Source organism: Scyliorhinus torazame, chromosome 12 (assembly GCF_047496885.1).
Source record: "Scyliorhinus torazame isolate Kashiwa2021f chromosome 12, sScyTor2.1, whole genome shotgun sequence".
NCBI lineage: Eukaryota > Metazoa > Chordata > Chondrichthyes > Carcharhiniformes > Scyliorhinidae > Scyliorhinus > Scyliorhinus torazame.
In genome coordinates, this window is record NC_092718.1 from 203,856,542 (window position 1) to 203,873,862 (window position 17,321).

The 17,321-nt window shown below is 51.1% G+C and overlaps 1 protein-coding gene across 6 annotated transcripts in view; it reads right to left on the minus strand.

Moving 5' to 3' along the window:
* The window catches only part of LOC140386893 (rap1 GTPase-activating protein 2-like), a 618,530-nt gene that overhangs the window by 389,413 nt on the left and 211,796 nt on the right, over positions 1–17,321 (minus strand). The window contains exon 1 of one of the 6 annotated variants that reach the window (XM_072469735.1): positions 15,368–16,163. The exons of the other annotated variants lie outside the window; for them this stretch is intronic. The gene's annotated coding sequence lies outside the window, so the exon portion shown is untranslated. Of the gene's footprint in view, positions 1–15,367; positions 16,164–17,321 lie in introns of those variants that run through there. 6 annotated transcript variants of the gene reach the window in all.

Below are 17,321 nucleotides of genomic sequence, written 5' to 3' on the forward strand. Positions count from 1 at the left end.
CCATGCTGGGGAATGAAGTAATTTCCATTTCTCCCTCCACAGATTGGATTGGATTGGATTTGTTTATTGTCACGTGTGTCATGATATTCAAACACACACATCATGATGGACACACTAACAGGCAAATCAGAGTACACAACACCACAACCAATCACAGACAAGAACACCAACCACATAAAAAGCACGAGCACGACACCTGGAGGTCAGTAGGTCTGGGGAGAAGGAAGCATGAAAGAGCTGTTGAAACACCACAAGCAGGGAGCCCCCCACGTGCAGAGTGCAAAGACCAAGTTGTAAATAGTGAGTTTAAATAAACAAGTGTTGTACCATATGCAACTGTGTTGGCTCTTCTGTGTGTTAGAACACCCAACACCACATGGTACAGGAGTGGATCGATACCTGCCTACCAACCTGCCATTCTGGACATGGACCACACCGGCAAACCGCAGCCGATGCAAGTCACGGGGAACCTAGGCACCAACTGGAAGCTCTACAGGCAGCGATTTGACCTGTACATCCGTGCCACCGAAAAACAGAATGTCTCGGATGATTCGAAGATTGCAATGCTCCTCTTCTACGCAGGCCCCCACCCAAATGATGTCTTTAATTCACTGGTGTTCGAGGAAGGCGAAAACCAGGCCAAATATGACACGGTCATCCTCAAAATGGACCAGCACTTTCAAACTGAAGTAAACGAAACTTTCGAAAGATACATCTTTCAGCAACGCCTGCAAGGTAAGGAGGAGCTTTTTCAACCCTTTTTGACGCACCTCCGGATTCTAGCGCAGTCCTGCGGTTACGGCACCACCACAGAGTCCATGATCAGGGACCAGATTGTTTTTGGCGTTGCCTCCAGTGGCCTACGCCAGCAGCTTCTTAAAATAAAGAGCCTCACCTTAGCGTCTGCTGTGGAAGCCTGTGTCCTCCATGAAAATGCGACCTGCCGTTTTGCCCGATTTCAGGCGTCCGAGTTGGCACGGAGGGGGTCCCCAGCCGTCGAATCGGCAAGCCAGGCCGCCCACGACGTTGAACGCATCCAGGCCGTCGATTTCTTCCCGCCCCACGGCCCGGACGACAGCGGCCGCTTCCCGCGCTTTTCGCGGTCTCCCGCGCAGGTGCGCGCCAAGAATAACGGCCACAACGAGGGACGCACTGCGCAGGCGCGCCCACCGCAAGATCGCACTGCGCATGCGCAGTGGCGCAACGAACGCCGTGACGTCATGACGTGCAGCAAGTGTGGAGGTCTACACTTAAAAGGGCAATGTCCTGCAAAATACCAACAGTGCAACAGATGTGCCATGATAGGCCACTACGCAGCCCGCTGTCGTGCGGCTCAACCCATGGATCCGGCGCATCCTCGACAACCTCGCACACGAGTCAGGACCGTCCAGCCCACGCATCAAGACTTCCAGTTAAGTGATGCAGATGACCAGGATGACTTCAGAGTTGCCGTCATTGATGTCAACAAGGTCAATGCCATCAATCCAGACGATGAGTGGTGTGCCACCCTGACGGTCAACCGATCGCGCGTCGCCTTCCGTCTGGACACCGGCGCATCCGCCAACCTGATTGCTTACTCTGCAGTCCAGGCCATGAAGGTCAAACCACTCATCACACCATCCCGGCTTAAGATGGTTGACTATAACGGGAACGTTATCCCGTCCGTAGGATCTTGCCAGCTACAGGTGACTCACAAGGGGTACACGGCCACACTCCCCTTCGAAGTTGTGGGCTCATCAAAGGACTCGTTACTGGGCGCACAAGCGTGTAAGGTCCTTCACCTGGTACAGCGCATCATGTCTCTCTCTCCAGATGAGATATCCGACTTCCCGGATGCTGAGTTCCACGCGAATCTCCATTCCCTCCTCGCTCACAACCAGGAGGTTTTTGAAGGCATGGGGACATTGCCACACACGTACAAGATTCGACTCAGACCGGACGCCATCCCTGTCGTTCACGCACCTCGCAGGGTTCCTGCGCCTCTCAAAGACCGCCTCAAGGCACAACTGCAGATTCTTCAGGACCAAGGGGTCCTATCCAAGGTCACGGAGCCCACGCCATGGGTCAGCTCCATGGTCTGTGTAAAGAAGCCCTCTGGCGAGCTCCGTATATGTATAGATCCAAAAGATCTGAACAACAACATCATGCGGGAACACTATCCCATCCCAAAACGAGAAGACCTCACCAGCGAGATGGCGCGAGCCAACATATTCACTAAATTGGATGCGTCCAAAGGATTCTGGCAGATCCAACTGGACCCGGCCAGCCGAAGACTATGCACATTCAACACCCCTTTTGGCAGATTCTGCTACAACCGGATGCCATTCGGCATCATTTCGGCATCTGAAGTATTCCACCGCATTATGGAGCAGATGATGGAAGGCATCGAAGGGGTACGTGTATATGTGGACGATATCATCATTTGGTCCACCACTCCGCAGGAACACATGCATCGTCTTCGACGTGTCTTCACCCGCATACGGCAAAATGGCCTGCGTCTCAACCGTGCGAAGTGTGCTTTCGGCCAGACGGAGCTGAAATTCCTCGGGGACCACATCTCAAGGTCCGGGGTCCGTCCCGATGCAGACAAGGTTAGCGCCATCACAGCCATGCCACGACCGGCTGACAAGAAGGCTGTCTTAAGATTCCTGGGCATGGTCAACTTCCTTGGGAAGTTCATTCCCAACCTGGCTTCTCATACAACAAACATGCGCCATCTCGTAAAAAAAATCGACGGAATTCAACTGGCACCAGTCGCATCAGCAGGAATGGGAGGAGCTCAAGCACAAACTGGTCACGGCACCAGTGCTGGCCTTCTTTGACGCGACTCGCCCTACAAAGATCTCAACAGACGCCAGCCAATCTGGTATTGGAGCGGTACTCCTGCAAAAAGACAGCACGTCATCATGGGCCCCGGTTGCGTATGCCTCACGAGCCATGACCCCTACCGAACAGCGCTACGCGCAAATCGAAAAAGAATGCCTGGGCTTGTTAACTGGACTGGACAAGTTCCACGACTATGTGTATGGCCTGCCACGATTCACGGTCGAAACTGACCACCGCCCCCTGGTCAACATCATTAACAAAGACCTGAACGACATGACTCCTCGCCTCCAGCGCATCTTACTCAAACTCAGGAGGTACGATTTTGAACTGATCTACACTCCGGGGAAGGAACTCATAGTGGCGGACACTCTTTCCCGAGCAGTGAGCACACCACCAGATGCGGAGGGGTTCGTGCGTCAAATTGAGGCACACGTGACTCTGACAGCAGCAAATATGCCAGCTGATGATCCTTGTCTGGCCCACATACGCGCAGAGACGGCGACTGACCCTCTGCTGCAGCGAGTGATGCGCCACATGACGGAAGGGTGGCTAAAAGGGCAGTGCCCCCAGTTTTACAATGTGCGAGATGATCTCACCAATATAGACGGGGTCCTTATGAAATCGCATAGGATCGTCATTCCACACAGTGTGCGCCAGATGATTCTTCGTCAACTACACGAAGGCCACCTGGGTGTCGAAAAATGCAGACGAAGGGCCCGGGCGGCGGTATATTGGCCGGGTATTAATGAAGACATAGCCAACATGGTGCTCAACTGCACAACCTGTCAGAGGTTTCAGCCGGCGCAACCTCCGGAAACACTTCTACCACACGAGATGGTGACGTCCCCCTGGGCGAAGGTGGGTGTTGACCTATTTCACGCGCTCGGCAGAGATTACATTGTTATTATAGACTACTTCTCAAACTACCCGGAAGTCATGCCTCTCCATGATCTGACGTCGTCCGCAGTCATTGGGGCCTGCAAGGAAACGTTTGCTCGCCATGGCATTCCAAGGACTGTCATGTCAGACAATGGACCTTGTTTTGCCAGCCGTGAATGGTCGTCCTTTGCCGCAGCATATGGTTTCACTCATGTGACATCCAGCCCTCTGCATCCACAATCGAACGGGAAGGCTGAAAAGGGTGTCCACATCGCAAAGCGGCTCCTGTGCAAGGCGGCTGATGCCGGATCGGACTTTAACCTTGCCTTGCTGGCCTATCGATCGGCCCCGTTATCCACGGGCCTCTCGCCAGCGCAGCTACTAATGGGTCGCTCCCTCAGGACGACGGTACCTTCCGTCCTGGCACCGACAACAGACCATGAGGCGGTTCTTCGGGACATGCAACTGCAGCGTGATCGCCAGAAAGGTCGGTACGACACACGAGCGACGGACCTGCCCCCCCTGTCCTCCGGAGACAAAGTACGCGTCCATCAACCGTATGGTGGCTGGTCAGCACCGGCCGAAGTCCTCCGACAAGTGGCTCCCCGCTCGTTCCTGGTTCGCATGCCGGATGGTTCCGTGCGTCGCCGCAATCGGCGCGCCCTTCGCCGACTTCCACGTTCACAGCCACACAACACGCCAGATCCTCAACAGGCTTCCGAGGATGACTTTGTGGAGCTGCCGCACATCACGCCCTTTCCATCGCCACCCATGGCCATGCCTGCACAGCAGCCGGTGGTTCTTGATCCACCCTTAAGGCGGTCAACCCGAATTCGTCGCAAACCCATTAGAATGGACTTATAATACAGTTCATATGTTTAATAAGTTGGACAATTTTACATGATAACCTGTTGTTGTTTATCGTTCCAGATGTCGTCTGACTGGACAACTGTTCAAAATTTTTTTTTCTTCTTCTCTCGTTCGAATTTCTGTTATGTTATGGTACAACTGGATTCATGTGACGCACTCGACATCGCCCCATGTACATAGTTCCGTCATAGACACATGCTGCACACGACACACACACACTCTTAGATGCACTCACGTCACGATCATATTTATTACCACGTAGGCACATATCTTTGTAAAAAGGGGGGATGTCATGATATTCAAACACACACATCATGATGGACACACTAACAGGCAAATCAGAGTACACAACACCACAACCAATCACAGACAAGAACACCAACCACATAAAAAGCACGAGCACGACACCTGGAGGTCAGTAGGTCTGGGGAGAAGGAAGCATGAAAGAGCTGTTGAAACACCACAAGCAGGGAGCCCCCCACGTGCAGAGTGCAAAGACCAAGTTGTAAATAGTGAGTTTAAATAAACAAGTGTTGTACCATATGCAACTGTGTTGGCTCTTCTGTGTGTTAGAACACCCAACACCACAACGTGTACCGAGGTACAGTGAAAAGTATTTTTCTGCGAGCAGCTCAACAGATCATTAAGTACATGGGAAGAAAAGGGAAGAAAAGAAAATACATAATAGGGCAACACAACATATACAATGTAACTACATAAGCACTGCATCGGCTGAAGCATACAGGGTGTAGTTTTAATGAGGTCAGTCCATAAGAGGGTCATTTAGGAGTCTGGTGACAGTGGGGAAGAAGCTGTTTTTGAGTCGGTTTGTGCGTGTTCTCAGACTTCTGTATCTCCTGCCCAATGGAAGAAGTTGGAAGAATGAGTAAGCCAGGTAGGAGGGATCTTTGATTATGCTGCCCGCTTTCCCCAGGCAGCGGGAGGTGTAGATGGAGTCAATGGATGGGAGGCAGGTTCGTGTGATGGACTGGGCTGTGTTCACGACTCTCTGAAGTTTCTTGGGTCTTGGGCCGAGCAGTTGCCATACCAGGCTGTGATGCAGCTTGATAGGATGCTTTCTATGGTGCATCTGTAAAAGTTGGTAAGAGTCAATGTGGACATGTCGAATTTCCTTAGTTTCCTGAGGAAGTATGGGCGCTGTTGTGCTTTCTTGGTGGTAGCGTCGACGTGGGTGGACCAGGACAGATTTTTGGAGATGTGCACCCCTACGAATTTGAAACTGCTAACCATCTCCACCTCGGCCCCCTTGATGCTGACAGGGGTGTGTACAGTACTTCCTGAAGTCAATGACCAGCTCTTTAGTTTTGCTGGCATTGAGGGAGAGATTGTTGTCACTACACCACTCCACTAGGTTCTCTATCTCCCTCCTGTATTCGGACTCGTCGTTATTCGAGATCCGGCCCACTATGGTCGTATCGTCAGCAAACTTGTAGATGGAGTTGGAACCAAGTTTTGCCATGCAGTCGTGTGTGTTCAGGGAGTAGAGTAGGGGGCTAAGTACGCAGCCTTGCGGGGCGCCGGTGTTGAGGACGATTGTGGAGGAGGTGTTGTTGTTCATTCTTACTGATTGTGGTCTGTTGGTCAGAAAATCAAGGATCCAGTTGCAGAGTGGAGAGCCAAGTCCTAGGTTTTGGAGACCTGCCAGACCTGCTGAGTCTATCCAGCATTTTTAGTTTTTATTTCAGATTGCCAGCATCTGCAGTATTTAGGCTTCACGGGAGTTTTATCAAATGAAAGTTGATTCTAAGCTGCACTAAAGGAGGCTTTGGGAGAGATGATGGTCAAACGCTTAGACTTGAAGGAGTGCCTAAATGGTGGGGAGAAAGGTTGGAATGCAAGGGAAGTTTAGAAAGGGAATTCCAAAGCCCAGATCGTTGAAGGCACGACCGCTGTTGTATTGCGAGTCAAGCGAGGAGGCATTGTTTAATCACAACCGTGATTTATTTAACTGAGAAGAACTACATTGTCAGCACAGTACAACTACTACACAGGCCTTGGCCTCGCGGCACCCTGGCTAACTCTGGACAAACCCCGACAGCCAGATCCACACCAAAACACCCGGGGTGGGATTCTCTCTGCCTGGGGCCGGGCTGGAGAATCCCCGTGCCTGCGGCGAATCGTGCCACGCCGCCCCGACGCCGGCACGGGATTCCGTGGTGCCGGCGTGGTTGGCACGGCGCCGGTCGGGGGCCGCTCTACAAGGCCGGCCCGCCGATCCGGGCCAAGTGGCCATCGTAAAAACGTCGAGTCCCGCCGCCGCCGTCCACACCTGCTATCAGCCGGCGGCGGGACCTCGGCGTGGCAGGGTCGGGGGCGGCCTGTGGGGAGGGAGGGGGGGCTCCGACCCCGGGGGGGGGGGGGGGGGCCTCCAATGCGGCCTGGCCCGCGATCGGGGCCACCGATCGGCGCCCACCGATCGGCGGGCCGGCCTCTCTGGCTGGGGGGGCCTTGTTTCTTCCGCCCATGTGGATGGAGCGAGCGATCGTTAGCCTATCAGGGGCGGGATTCAAATCCTGAGGCTAAATGTTGACGCTGTCGGAAATGCTGTCGCGCTTCTCAACGGCGTCAACACCGTCTCAGGATCAGCAATTCTGGTCCCGACATGGGGCCAGCAGGGCACTGGAGCGGTCCACGCCGCTCCAGCTGCTCATCCCGGCGTCAAATGGGCGCCGCGGGATCCGCGCATGCGTAGTGGCTTCCTTCAACACGCCGGCCCCGACGCAGCATGGCGCAGGACTACAGGGACCGGTGGGTTGAAGGAAGCCACTGCGCATTCGCGCATTGGCGCCGTGCCACTGCGCATGCGTGGATCCCGCGGCGCCCATTTGACACCTGGATCAGCAGCTGGAGCAGCGTGAACCACTGTAGGGGCCAGCATTACTGATCCTGAGGCCGTGTGGACGCCGTTGAGAAACGCGACGGCATTTCCGACGGCGTCAACGCTTAGCCTCAGCATCACAGAATCCCGCCCCTGATAGGTTAACGATCGCACGCTCCATCCCCATGGGCTGAGGGCCTGTCACCTGGCCCGCAAGTATGGCCCCTTAAAGGGGCCACGCTGCCACATCCGGCAATGGTGCATCGATGAAAATGAGGGATTTACAAGAGGATGGGAACTGGAATAACGCAGAGAGCCTTGAAGGTCATGGTAGCACAGTGGTTAGCACTGTTGCTCCACAGCCCCAGGGTCCCTGGTTCGATTCCCAGCTTGGGTCACTGTCTGTGTGGAGTCTGCACGTTCTCGCCGTGTCTGCGTGGGTTTCCTCCGGGTGCTCCGGTTTTCTCCCACAAGTCCCGAAAGACGTGCTTGTTGGGTGAATTGGACATTCTGAATTCTCCCTCTGCTGTTTAGCACAGGGCTAAATCGCTGGCTTTGAAAGCAGACCAAGGCAGGTCAGCAGCACGGTTCAATTCCCGTACCAGCCTCCCCGAACAGGCGCCGCAATGTGGTGACTAGGGGCTTTTCACAGTAACTTTATTTGAAGCCTACTTGTGACAATAAGTGATTTACATTTCATTTCATTTCATTTCGAACAGGCGCCGGAGTGTGGCGACGAGGGCATTTTCACAGTAACTTCATTGCTGTGTTAATGTAAGCCTATTTGTGATGCTAATAAAGATCATTATTATTATTATATGCTGGATGACGTCACAGCGATAGGGGAGGATGAGAATACTGTTGTCAGCTGCATAACCGAAACTCAGAGAGGCACCCATGTGATATTTTCCCATTTGACAGAAGCAGTTGTCTCTCTTAGATTTATAATGACAAATAATGCTGAACGGGCCAACTTTGTGCTATGGTCCCATGGGATTCAGATTAAGAACAACCAATTTCATCTCACATTGGAATTAATAGAAACTTCACTTGAGGTGCCCCGAAGAGGAGATTCCTAGCGTGTTCTCCTTGTGAGAGAGGAAATGGTACTGTGTTTTCTGCTGCCTCATGGGTGTAACCTGTCAGTTTCAGTGGTTCCGATCTCATTGATTGTGCCACAGTAGGGACATAACCGCACGCCACAGGGGGACCTTGTAGTGGTTTAAATAACGTTGTAACAAATACACCCAATCTCCTCTCTTTGTGTTTCATTCTGAAAATATTCTAAAACAGCAGCGCTTTATCAGAAGGTATCGAATGCAAATATATTGGGTCGAAACTTCCATTAGTTTTTCAATAACAGCAACTCCCCTTAACCTCTGTAAGTTTCAGGAAGTACCTTTTTTTTAAACACGGTAATAATTGTTAATGAGACTCCATCAACCTCTCTGGCCCAGAAAATACACAATTTAATACGTGGAATCGCATTCCCTCTGGTAGTGAATATCTAAAGAGTTTAAAAATGTCAGTGCCATAACCAGCACGGGGGTTATGGGGTGGTAACAATTAGAATCCCTGTTACCCTCACCGAATATGAGGTACCCTGTTAATGGGGTGGGGAACTCTAAGCCATGTGTGATTATCTTTTGTGTAAGGTCAGCCGATTTTGGTAGCGACGGGGTGAGACCCGGCCGGGAACTTTCATGTTGTGTAAATAATAGTTCAAAGATCAAAGAAAAGTACAGTATAGGAACAGACCCTTCGGCCCTTCAAGCCTGTGCTGATCATGATGCCCTAACTCGGTCCGTATCCCTCTATTTCCTCACTATTCGTGTATCCATCCAGATGCCTCTTAAATGTTGTTAATGTGCCTGCTTCCACCACATCCTCTGGCAGCGCGTTCCAGGCACCCACCACTCTCTGCGTGAAAAGTTTACCCCGCACATCTCCCTTAAACTTTCCCCCTCTCACCTTGAACCTGTGCCCCCTTGTAGTTGAGACTTGCACCCTTGGAAAAAGCCTCTGACTATCCACCCTGTCTATGCCTCTCATAATTTTGTAGACCTCTACCAGGACTCCCCTCAGCCTCCGTCTTTCCAGTGAAAACAATCCTAGTTTATTCAACCTCTCCTCATTGCCAACACCCTCGAGATCAGGCAACATCCTGGGGCACCTTCTTTGCACTATCCCCAGTGCTTCCACGTCTTTCTGATAATGTGGTCATGATGTGGAGATGTCGGCATTGGACTGGGGTGAGCACAGTAATAAGTCTTACAACACCAGGTTAAAGTCCAACAGGTTTGTTTCGATGTCACTAACTTTCGGAGCGCTGCTCCTTCCTCAGGCGAATGAAGAGGTATGTTCCAGAAACATATATATATATAGACAGATTCGAAGATGCCAGACAATGCTTGGAATACGAGCATTAGCAGGTGATTAAATCTTTACAGATCCAGAGATGGGGTAACCCCAGGTTAAAGAGGTGTGAATTGTGTCAAGCCAGGACAGAACACTTCAGCAGTCAAGGGCATTCAGCCTCTGATCTCCGGGTAAGGGTTCTCCAAGGCGGCCTTCAGGACGCGCGACAACGCAGAATCGCCGAGCAGAAACTTATAGCCAAGTTCCACACACATGAGTGTGGCCTCAACCGGGACCTGGGATTCATGTCGCAGTACATTCATCCCCCACCATCTGGCCTGCGAAATCCTACCAACTGTCCTGGCTTGACACAATTCACACCTCTTTAACCTGGGGTTACCCCATCTCTGGATTTGTAAAGATTTAATCACCTGCTAATGCTCGTATTCCAAGCATTGTCTGGCATCTTCAAATCTGTCTATATATATATGTTTCTGGAACAGACCTCTTCATTCACCTGAGGAAGGAGCTGCGCTCCGAAAGCTAGTGACATCGAAACAAACCTGTTGGACTTTAACCTGGTGTTGTAAGACTTCGTACTGTGATAATGTGGTGACCAGAGCTGCACGCAAAACTCCAAATGCGGCCTAACCAAGGTTTTATACAGCCCGGTATTCGTAATAAAACTCTGTTTCATTTAAACCACTCGGTGTGGACTCTTCCATGGTCCACAAGTCAGATTTTATCCTCCAGCCAAATCTTTCCTCACTTAAATCCATCAGCAGAGCCCTCTATTTAATTCCTCCCCATATGTTTGTCTAGCTTCTCTTCAAATACATCTGTACAATCCATTTCAACCACTCCCGGTTGTAGTGGGCCCCACATTCTCATCACCCTTTGAGTAAAGAAGTTTCTTCTGAATTCCCTGCATGATTTCTCAATGATTGTCTTGTATTCATGGTCTCCGGTTACCCTCCTCCCCGTCAGCGGAAACATTATTTCTGAATCCTCACTCCCAAAAACCTTCAGAATTTTAAAGACCTCTCTTCAGTCAGGCCTCAACTTTCTTTTTTTCAAGAGAAAAGAGATGCAGCCTGTCAATCCAGGGTTTGTAGGGGAGCATGTCGACTTACGCACAGCAAGATCCCACAGGCAGCAAGGACATAATAAATGACCAGCTAAGCTGATGTTAGAAGGTAGGTGGCAGGTCCTTGAAGATGGAGGATAGGCAGAAGGTTCCTGAAGATGGAAGGTAGGTAGAAGGTCCTTGAAGATGGAGGGTAGGTAGAAGGTCCTTGAAGATGGAGGGTAGGTAGAAGGTCCTTGAAGATGGAGGATAGGTAGCAAGTCCTTGAAGATGGAGGATAAGTAGAATGTCCTTGAAGTTGGAGGGTAAGTAGCAGGTGCTTCAAGATGGAGGGTGGGTAGCAGGTGTTTCAAGATGGAGGGTAGGTAGCAGGTGTTTCAAGATGGTGGGTGGGTGTCAGGTGCTTGATGATGGAGGGTAGGTAGCAGGTATGGCAAGATGGAGGCATCTACCCTCCAATGTTTTCTCTGAAAAAAGTAAATTGTGCAACCCGAGCTGGGGAGAGCTCAGGCAGGCCTTTGGCCTGGGGACTAGCTTCCCGGGCTGCAAGGCCTCCCTCCAGGCTGCATGGAGCTGAAATAGAGCCAGGGAACCAACACACTGTCCAGTGGGGTTATGTTTAGCTCCCACTCTGCGACCCCAGTTCCAAAGTGGACCAAATATCCAGCCCACGGTACCTGCCATTGCACTGCTCGCCTCGAAAAATGCTCGTGGGCACGTCCTAAGATGGATGTCTATTTGGCACACACTCTCATACAAGCCCATTCCATGGGACTGAATTGCAAGTTTCAATAGGCCTCCCTCCAGTTAGAGGGCGGCTAGTAGGTGCTTCATCAACATTCATCAGGAGCCCTTGCATTGTAGAACTTTGTGTACATGAATGAACATATAGGAACGGAAGAGGCAAGCTGGTCAGCTGAGCCAGTCTAGTTCTGGAATGGTCTAATTTATAGACACCATCGTCCTAACTCCCCCCATTCTCCCCAGCTACACCTCCCCTGGGTCCCCCAACTTAAACGCCCTACTGTAACACAATTTCCTGAAGGTGCAAAATCAGACTATGGCCAATCTAGGAAAAATATTTTGCGATGCTCCGTCCCCTCCAAAGCGGCATACTCAGAGAGTAGGCCATACGACGTATCGACGGCCTCAGGACGTTGCCCGAGGGGCCCCCCCTCCCCTCACCCCCCGATGCTCCGCCCTCGACCGTCCGAGTTTCCCACGGCGCGGGTCTCTCATGGTCTCATCCGTCGGGAACTCGGCGTGGCGGCTGCGGACTCAGTCCAGCGGCGCCACAGTCGGGGGGGGGGCGATCTGCGTGCAGGGGGGGCTTTGCCAGGGGCTGGGGGCACTATGGGGGATGGTCCGGGGCACGCGAGCCAGCCAAAGGGGGGGGGGCACAATTTGGCAGGCCGGGTGCGCGAGCAGCCAGTGCCATGTTGCACGGCGCGGCCGCTGCAGGCCGCCGTCGAGCGCAAGCGCGGCCGCGGAGCATTGGCAGCGAGAGCCGGGTGCTGTACGCGGCCTTGATGCTCGCCCCCAACCAAACGGAGGATCGGTGGCCGTTTTACGCCATTTTTCCTGTCGTACAATGCCACCGTTCCCTCGCCGGAGTGGGGACATGGCCTCAAAATCAGAGAATCCAGCCCCATATATCCCAAGTGAAACGACAATCTTGCTGACTCCAGAGGACACTGGTCGGGATGCTTACTGCTCATGGGAACTTATCCAGACACCTGCTGAATATTTTCAGCAAATGTGCACTCACTGCATGTGCTGGCAACTAACTAACTCTCTGATCAGTATATTTCTCAGCATCTAATCCGGTTTGCTGCTTTTGTAACCTGTTTATATGTCCCCTGCTCCCTCCCGAATATTTTTGACTCCTTCAAGGGATGTGGGCATCGTTGGCAAGGCCAGCCTTTGTTGCACATCCTGAATGACCTTTGAACTGAGTGGCTTTTAGGCCATGTCGGAGGACAGCTAAGAGTCAACCACATTGCTGTGGGTCCAGAGTCACAGGTAGGCCAGATCGGGTACGGACGGCAGATTTCCTTCCCTAAAGGACAGTGGTGAACCAGATGGGATCTTTACAACACTTGATGATAGTTTTATGGTCGTCTTTACTGAGACTGGTTTTATATTCCAGATTTTAAAAAATATATATAAATGAGTTTGATTTACACCGGACGCATTGGTCAGTTTGGAACCTGTCTCCAGAACATTAGCCTGGGCCTCTGCATTGCCAGTCCAGTGACATGGCCACTACTACACTGTCTTCCCCCGTTCCCCCTCGCCCCCTGCCACCGCCCTACTGAGGTCAAACAACCTATCAACACGGACATGATAAAATCCTTGGTTTATTTTTAAGACCTTAATCATGTCACCTTGAAAGTTTACACTTTTCCAAAGGTTCCAGCTCTCCAAATCTGTCCCAATAACTAATTAGGTATTCTGAGTGCCTCTCCTATGAAAGGGAATAAGGAGCTGATATGTTTGTTGAGCGCTCCTGGAAGATGCTGTCCTGTGCCTGGAGCTTCCTGATCAAAGAATCCCCCCTGGAAACCCATCTACCTCCTTCCACCATATTAGCATGGGGGCTCTTACAATGGAGGAATGTTTTTTATTCCTTTCGTGTATGTGGGCGTCAAAGAACAAAGAAAAGTACAGCACAGGAACAGGCCCTTCGGCCCTCCAAGCCCGTGCCGACCATGCTGCCCGACTAAACTACAATCTTCTACACTTCCAGGGTCCGTATCCCTCTATTTCCATCCTATTCATGTATTTGTCAAGATGCCCCTTAAATGTCACTATCGTCCCTGCTTCCACCACCTCCTCCGGTAGCGAGTTCCAGGCACCCACTACCCTCTGCGTAAAAAACTTGCCTCGTACATCTACTCTAAACCTTGCCCCTCTCACCTTAAACCTATGCCCCCTAGTAATTGACCCCTCTACCCTGGGGAAAAGTCTCTGACTATCCACCCTGTCTATGCCCCTCATAATTTTGTAGACCTCTATCAGGGCGTGGCTGACAAGGTCAGCGTTTATTGCCAACCCCTAAGTAACACGCGAGAACTCACCTATTCAATAGATCTGAATGGCTTGCTAGACCTTTTTCATATGGCAGTTCAGTCAACCACATTGATGTGGGGGCCGTCACACACGCACACACACAGGCCGAACTGGGTAAAGAAGGCAGTGAATTAGGTGGATCTTTGTGGCAATCCAGTTGCTTCATGGTGGGCATCACCAACGTTGAGTTTCCATTCCAGATTTATTTAATTCACTGGATTTTACATTTCCCAGCTGCCACCCCTGCGAGACACGGGCTCATGTCGTCAGATCATTAATAACAATAATTTTTTATTGTCACAAGTAGGCTTACATTAACACTGCAATGAAGTTACTGTGGAAAGCCCCCAGTCGCCACACTCCGGCGCCTGTCCGGGTACACAGAGGGAGAATTCTCAGCCGGTACGGGAATTGAACCCGCGCTGCTGGCCTTGTTCTGCATCACAAAGCAGCTGTCTAGCCCACTGAGCTAAACCAGCCCCTGCTAGGCCTCCGAGTCACCCTGTCCAGTAGCATTACCATCATGTTGCCATGCACGCATTTAAATAGCCCTTTCGTAACCGGATGTCTCAAAGCTCTTTGCTGTCAATCAAAGTGCTTCGGAAGAGCAGTCACGGCAGCAGTGTAGCAAGCATGACAGCCAATCGGTGCACAGCGATGCTGACTGAGAGGTCGGTATAGGCCAGGGCACCGGTAGAGACCTCCTCCCCTCCCCCCCGGTGCCATAGGATCTTTTAACTTCCCATCTGTGGTAAACCACTGGGTTCCTATATTAAGGGTTGTACGGTAGAACCTGCACTACAGGTTCACCTGGGCCCCTGCATGCTAGCTCCGCCCAGGAGCCGGGTTATAAATATGCGTGGCCTCCAGCTCGCAGCCATTTCGTCAGCTGCTGTAGGAGGCCACACTTGCGATACTAATAAAGCCTCAGTTTGAATTCAACTTCGTCTCCAGCCAAATTGATTGTGCCTCACCGCCGAGAAAACAGGCAGTGGGAGGGGGGGCTCGGTGTAATGCCTCCTCCCAAAGACCACGCCCCCAACAGTGCAGGGTGTCAGCCTAGGTTGTGACATCTCTGGAGTGCTACCTGAGCCATGGCGGACACTGCCTGATCACATTTCTATGACACTTTGTCCGCTAATTTATTGTGGGTATCAAGCCAGGTTAAAAGCTCCCAATAAGAAAGCACACAATCAAATCCTGATATCATAGACATTGAAAAGCACAAGAAAAGAAATCCACCAGGTTGAGTATGAATGTTTTAAATATAATTCTACAGACACATATATGCTCTGTGTTGGGTAAATCAGAGTAGCGGGGGCTCTCTGTTTAATGAATGCCTTCCCCATGCTTATTTTCTACAGACCGATATCAGGATAATTTCACCAGGTACCAAAGGAAATGCAATTCCCATATAAAGGGTAACGAGAACTTACCGGAACTTCTCTGGCCTCTTCTGTCTGACAGAGCATTGCCTGTCTCGCCTGCAAGATCACAACGACTGCCCACACCCCTCTCACCCTCACCGCCACACTCGTCCAGAAACAGAATGGCAAAAAGAGCGGCAAGTAACACACAGGACAGACCTGCCTAGAGGCAGGCAGAAATTTTAGGAGACAGCGACGAACATCAGCGGGAGTTTCATCTCTTCTCTCCTCCCAATGGTGGCTGGGGGGGGGGGATCTTTGTAAATCGAGAAACGTGAGCGAGCCTCGCTTCCTCAAAACCCAGCTGCAAGCCCTTCTCGTTCTGCAGCACTGCAATAATTCCCTCTACATTGAAATCCCTCTACAATCGGTTTGGCTGGGTTGCCATGGAAACTAATGAGAAAAAAATGAATTCTGGAAGGGCTTGCGATGCCGCATAATTGAATTTGTTAACACAAATGAAAATAGAGGCCGCTGGAGGGATAATGTGGCCTGGTTGAGCTGCTTTGCAATCCAATGGACATTAGACGAGCTCCTGTTATATCGGGGGCTGGTCGAGTAGCAATTCAGGCTCTGTAACTTTGTCATTTTTCTCTGCTGTTCCTATGGTAGTTACTCTCTCTCTCTGGTCCAATTAAAGAAGCATTGTAACTACGATTTCTGCTTCCTGACCTGGCATTTACTCAGCTGAATGTCTTCACGCAGTGTGACCGAGTCACTATCAAGTGGAAAATGTAATAACTCACCGCGCCTTTGATGTTGCAGGAAACATTTTAAAATGCTGCCTCTAACGTGATCAAGAGGCAAAAAAACTTGCGCAGGGGCAAGTGGAAAGCATGCAAACTACACTGATGAGCAGAATCAGTCAATGGTATTTTTTTACACTGAAATAGCCCATGCCCATATGCAACAAGACCCGGATATTATCCAGGCTAGAGCTGACAAGTGGCAAGTAACGTTCATAGCAAGCAAATGCCAGGTAATGACCATCTCCAACAAGAGAAAATCTAAACATCGTCTGTTGAGATTCAATGGCATTGCCATCGCTGAATCCCCCACTATCAACATTCTGGGGGTTAAGATTGATCAGAATCTGAACTGGACTAGCCATATAAATATTGTGGCTACAAGAGCAGGTCGGAAGCTGGGAATCCTGTGGCGAATAACTCACCTCCTCACTCCCCAAAGCCTGTCCATCATCTACAAGGACCAAGTCAGGAGTGTGATGGAATCTCTCGACTTGCCTGGATGGGTGCAGCTCCAACAACACTCAAGAAGCTCAACACCATCCAGGACAAAGTAGCCTGCTAGATTGGCAACCCATCCACAAACATTCACTCCCTCTGCCACCAACATACAGTGGCAGCCGTGTGTACCATCTACAAGATGCACTGCAGCAACTCACCAAAGCTCCTTAGGCAGCACCTTCCAAACCCACGACCGCTACCATCTAGAAGGGCAAGGGCAGCAGATACACAGAAACACGGCCATCTACAAGTTCCCCTCCAAGTCAATCACCACCCTGACTTGGAAATATATCGCCATTCCTTCAAAATCCCCGAACTCCCTCCCAACAGCACTGTGGGTGGGTGTACCTACACCACATGGACTGCAGCGATTCAGGAAGACGACTCATCACCACCTTCTCAAGGATAGTTAGGGATGGCCGATAAATGCGGGCCTAGCCACGCTCCCATCCTGTGAACAAACACATTTTTAAAAATCGAGAAACCCAGGATGGGAGGCTTACAGTTGCGACACCTCATCACTAGAGCAGGAAAGGAAGGGCAGTAAATCAGCAGGGTAAGGGTGTGTGCACTGAACAGTGTCAAAATGCAACAAAATAGCCACCAGTCAGATGACACTGATTGGCAAAAGAACTGGACACAATATAAGGAGGATTTACTCTATAATAGAGCGAGTTGTTACGATCCGGAATGCGCGGGCTGAAATGGTGATGGAA